We start from the raw sequence: 6,084 nt of genomic DNA, 5'->3' as shown, positions 1-6,084 counted from the left end.
CAGGTAAATGTGACGCACTGTATGAAGTGATCTCTTTGCATTATATGAGAAGTGTCCATAATGAAGAGGCTAGACAGTGATACTAACATTGGATCAAGATGTCAGTACATGTAATCTGGCAGAGAGAGCACTTTAGATATCTTAGATAACACAGTTGAAAGCAGCCCTATATACAGTAGACTGTTCTGCTAAAAAGGGATGACTTAGTGATTGTTAGCATACAGGAAGAACCCCCCACACTCTCTTTGTAAACCAATCTGGCTGCAGGTTATCCCCATGATGCTAAAGTAATCTGGGGAACAGCTTTACAGAATAGTTTCAGTGTTTGTCATTAAAGCCATCGAAATGAGCTTTGACAGACATCTATCTATCTATCTATCTATCTATCTATCTATCTATCTATCTATCTATCTATCTATCTATCTATCTATCTATCTATCTATCTATCTATCTATTTATATGTTGTGTTAATATGGATAAGGATAAACTTTACTGATTTAATACAAGCATTATAAATGTACAATTCCTCAGAAGTTTTTTCATAGCTTGTATTTTAACAACCCCAGAACCCATTCACTACTGTCAGACCTAAATACCTTTTGACACGATGGCAAATTTTTCGGTGCTTCCATTCAACCAAGGTCCTCTAAAATACCTGTTGTGTTAGATACGAAAACCAAACATCTTTCAGTACAAATGCCAGTAGATAAAACCGTGCAGAATCTGTGGATGTAGATTATAGCTACACACCGTTGAACACTGAAATAAATTTATGTTGGATGAAAGTTGTGCAATATCCCCCCAACACGCATTAATTCACACTTTTCAGAACATAACCTTTGAGATTCGGTGCCACCAGCAGGTTAACTTTTTGGGTTTGATTGCTGTGTTGTCAGCACATTATTACTTACTAAGATGGTGAACAGGCTAAACATGACTTAAATTAAACACCAACATATAAATGTCCTTGAGAAAATGTCAGCATGCTTACTGTATGTTGGCGTTAAACTCAAAGGTACATGCTCTGTTAGCTTTTCTGTAAACTTTTTGTCTTGCTTCTTGGCTGAGCTGAATAGAGAAAAGAAAGAAAAAACATACGGCTATGTTGTAACTTAAGTATCAATTATAGTTCAGCTGAAAACAATTTATATTCAGGAAGAGCTTACACCAAAAGTCTGTTCCATTCAGGCCTTGACAAACCGTCTTTGTGTGTCACCCTGTGTGTCTTCCCTATCCCGTGAAGCTTGTTTTTTGATTTCGTCTTTAGCCTTGCCACTTTGGTTTTGTTTGCCTTGTAGATTTTTTGTGTACTGACCTGGATGAGTTAAACATTTTAATTGCTTTTACCTACCCCAGTCTGTGAGTTCTATTTTGGATGCCATTTTAATGAATTGTTTCAACCAGTTTTGTCTACTACTCTTTCATCGTCCCTACGACCTAATCCTCCCTTAATATCTCTCATTCATAATGGATGTGCCCTGAATTCAACATTTTGACCACATGTATGTGAACATCAAAAATAAAATGGTCGATGTTTTACCTGGCGTATGTTGGCAAAATACAAAGATTTTGATGACTGCATTTTGCTCATAATAGAACATTATCATGTACATTTATATGAAAGCAGTTCAACTTTGTGTTTGACACACAGTGGTTCAGCAGATGCCTCAAGGTGATCCATTCACTGAGATGAGTGATGATTACTCAATTTCTGGGCCAAGAGGATAAAAGAAGAAGAGATGTGAAGGGAAACACTCAAGAGTGAAGTGACAGAGCATGGAAACCCTCTCAGCCATGCAGGAGAACCCACTTACTGATACTGTGATACTCAGCCAGCTGCAAAGAATTACAGGTCAAAAAGAGAAGCAATGGTTGTTTTTATATCAATGAAGCTGTAGCTTAAATTCAGTCAGAAAGATATGGGGGAGGTGAAGGGACGCATAAAACATCAACGAGAAAGAACTAAGGCAGAAAAGAATCATATTTAAATAGGGGAGCAAATGATAGGCTGAAAATGAGAAAGGAACGCCATGCGATCAGTAAGATAAGTACTGCTGACGAGCCAATTACCCAATGACAACTACAAAATGACTGTTCAAGAATGACAGAGGAAACATGAGTGAGCATGCAAAAAGAGATAAAGACCTGTTTGTGAAGGCAGTTATAGTTTTCCTGAATGAACTTACGCTAGAGCTTCATTTTACCAGAGTCTTTTTTTAATGAAAGATGCCATTCTTCTAACTATCTTTGTGACCAAAATATCAACAAGTAATGTGACTGACCTGAGGGGGCCAGCCCAAAAGCACAAGCATCCTGGGCAGACATGTCTTCCTGTGGCTTGGAACGCCTCAGCCAGTTCTGAGCATCAAGACAAGAGATGGTGACAGCCATGGTTCTGTGATATAGATCTATAAAACAGTGGAGCTGAATACTGCAGACATCCCTGTTTCTATGAAATATGGAAAAAAAATGAATGGATCCCTCTATGACGGCTGCACATTTATCACTGATAGAAAAGCCCTTCAAAGCTGCCGATGAAGTTGCCACACTACATCTAGAGCAGTGGTGTCCAAACTTTTTTTCTTGCGGGCCAAAATTGTCGCGTTAGAATCGCTCACGGGCCACAGGGTTTTTTTGTTTGTTTGTTTTTTTTAAATATTGGAAGGAACTTTTTGTATTTTGACCACTTCAAAAAATAATGTAAATGCACAATAATTAATTGCAGTGGGAAACTGTTGTGTTCTAATTTTTTTGGAAAGAATAGTCAGGCTTTTATAGCTCTCCCTCACTAACATCAAAAAGAAAAAGAACGAAATATGCCATCTGATGAGGCCTGGGGCCAAAATCTTCTGAATTTTCGAACGAAGTCAAGGGCCACAAACAATCCACTCAAGGGCCACAAATGGCCCCCGGGCCGCACTTTGGACACCCCTGATCTAGAGTAAACCCCCAAATGCTCAGGGACTGGGAACAGCTGACATGTACAGTATAGACCTGAGTCTCAACTAGCCAGAGCGAAAGGTGCTGCTTAGACAGCGGGTGGCCCAAGCAATTGTTACCATAAAATATGAACAGCTGAGTGTGTGCCTGCCTCAGCTGACATATACAATCAACATACGGTATGCCCTCATCACTGGACACTGTATGAAGAGCTATTCCCCCCTTGCCAGGCGTGTTCAGGTTAAATGCTTCCAATTCCATAGCTTGATTAGCTCAACCACTTCTATCAAATTTATGGTGTCGTGGTTATATGTGTTAACAGTCCTTATAATCAGGGGCACTGCTTGTCAACAGGCAAGGCAGGAAACTATTTGGGGCCCCAGGCCAGTAGGAGGCCCTCAACAGCTGACAAACTGAAAACCACAACATTACGTCCAAATGTGCTCATTTGTCAATGGCAGTAATAAATCTAACACCTGCTAATACTCTCTATGCCCTAAGTGTTACATGCATCATTGCTGTAAAAACTCAAATTTGTCTACGAAGGTTAAATGATGAAGAATTACCCGTCTGTGAGTGACAAAAGAACATAGGAAAATTATCATTTGTAGGGGCCCCCAATGAATTTTTGCCAAGGCCCCAACAGACCATTGAACTGCCCCGGCTTCTAGCTGCTAAAAGAAAAGAAAACGCATTTCCACTCGAGCTGCACAAGCAGCTGAATTTGAAGTCCTACAAACCAAATGGCTGTCTGATCACATTCCCTCAGAGAGCACCTCCGGTTAGCTGTCACCAGTCACAACTGTCTTAGTGCTTCTTTCACCACTTGGAAATAATTCAGCTGTTATTACAGTAAATAGAATTTTATCAGCAGCTATAAATCAGCAAAAGTACCTCTGTTGTAGGCTTGTTATGTCGAGTGTTGCTGCCTTTCTGTTTCGCCAATGTTTTGAGTTGATGGAGTTGAGAAATACCTTTCCAAATTTCAAACAACAGATCATTCTAAAGTGGAAAATGCAGAGGTAGCTTTTCAAAAAGGATTTCAACAATGCCATGACAATGATATGGATTTTTGGTAAGTTGGGGTTGGACATTCTCTTTCTCAAGGTCGCTTCGTACCTCCTCCAGACCCTCCTTAAATTTATAGTTGAGAGGAGTTCTGCCAATAATTGTGCAGACATTTCTTTTTTCCATCATCACTTTCCTCCTGAGCTAGTTGGCTGTCCGCCAACGTTTCTGTCTCATCTATTTCAGGTGTCTTGCCTTTCTTTATTTATTCCTTCATGGCTTTCAGAATAAGTAGGACAGTAAGCTGTGTTTTCTATATTAAACAGTGCTCAGTGACCAGAAGATGTTGAGGGTTCTGGTCAGTCGATGATGTTGAGGGTGTAGGTTGTGTTTTGTAACTTGGCAAATGCAGAGTTATGCAAATGTTTTTTAACCGTTGTCATCTGTTTTACTTCTAATGGAATTAGCAATTAGCTTTTGTACACATGCAGATCATATGTGCAGCACAGTAAATGTTTTATGTCCTTCCATGCTACGTGTCCTAACAAACAGGTAAAGTCCTGTCCCAGGCATCTGAAAATGCTCTCCTTGTTGAAAGACAAAACATCACTAATTCAAGCTAGCTCAAATTACACAACATTCAGTTTCTTGTACTTTCTTGTGTGGTTTAGTTTTGTGTTTTAAGCCATGTTCCTATTCCTTAGAACCTATAGTGGTGATCTTATTGAATGAACTGCATAAACAAAAAAATCCCCAAATTGCAAAAACTGTTTCTCAACTGTCATGAGATTGCCTAATAGAGACCCCTACTGTTCAAAGTGAGTAATGCTAAAAAGTCCTCAAAACTAAATAAAAGCACACATTTCAAAGCCAAGTGCAGTAGTGTAAATGAATAGTGTATGTGGTGTATGCATTTTTGATCCGACAGCAAATAATAGTGAGCCTCTATCGATTATTAGGCCTACACCTATAAAGAAAAGCAGAAATGTATATATGAGCTAATTTTATTATCTGAAGCAAACTTAGTATTGGATGGAGCCAAGAGAAGTTGATGTCTTTATTCAGTGTTGTGGTTCTAGAACATGTCATAGAGCTGGTATTATCTATTTTATTAACACAGTTTTGCGTAAAGAAATCGCTTCAATAACAAGATACGAAAGCTGGAAATAGAAGAAACAGAGGTAAGTCCAAAAACGCAAACCTCGTGAACGAAAATCCAACAGGATTGTGAGCTCAACAATGGGGAGCATAAGGAAACACTACCGAACGTGACGGAATTATCCTGCAGAGTAGTGGTTCTTATAGAGGAGGTGATTGCTGAGTGGAGTCAGGTGTGCCTCGTCTGCTGCGTGGAGAAGCCAGCCACACCCCCTGCCACTCACATACCTGCAGGAGACATAAACACAGAAGGGAGAGGGGAGAAAGAGCACACAAACCTACAACAGAAAAAAAACTGAATCGAATCATCACAGGCGTAAAAAAAAACATGGCAGCACATTTTTTAAAAGTACTTGTTGTTTAAACAAGAGTTGTCCTTTATGATATAGGTTTGGGTGATACTAAAATGCTACAATAAAAGTGTTTTTTTTTTATAAATTATTTTACTATTCAAAAAATATATATCTATCCTATTCTATGTAAAAAGTTTGAATGTTTGAACATCTTTCCAAATACAGTGAGATATTTTCGGGCAATGTACAGCATTTAAAAAAAAACTTAAAAAAAACTGTAATAAACAAAACATTTCAGGATAGAGAAATTATGAAACATATTTTAAAAAAATGTTATTGATGGGTAGATCCCAGTAATCTACCCATATATAATAATATCTATTTATTACAGCATTTCTAAACTGTATGCAAAAAATAAAACATTCTTACTTATCTTGATAAGTTGTTCTCTTGATTTGGGTGTTTTAGATTTAATTATTTATACTGTTTTTCACTTATATGTCACATTATCATTATAATATTTTTCCATCATTTAATTGCAAACTCAATTTCAGAAGTTGACAGTACAAAGTGTTTATAGGTTTGAATATTATAAATTATTTAATATTCTGGAAAGGACACTGAAGTGTCCATCATTTTCAGTGCTGTCGAGAAATTGACAAAAAAAAAACCATAGTTACATAAA

The sequence above is a fragment of the Symphodus melops genome, assembly GCF_947650265.1.
Source record: "Symphodus melops genome assembly, chromosome: 16".
Lineage (NCBI taxonomy): Eukaryota > Metazoa > Chordata > Actinopteri > Labriformes > Labridae > Symphodus > Symphodus melops.
This window is presented reverse-complemented; position numbering follows the sequence as displayed.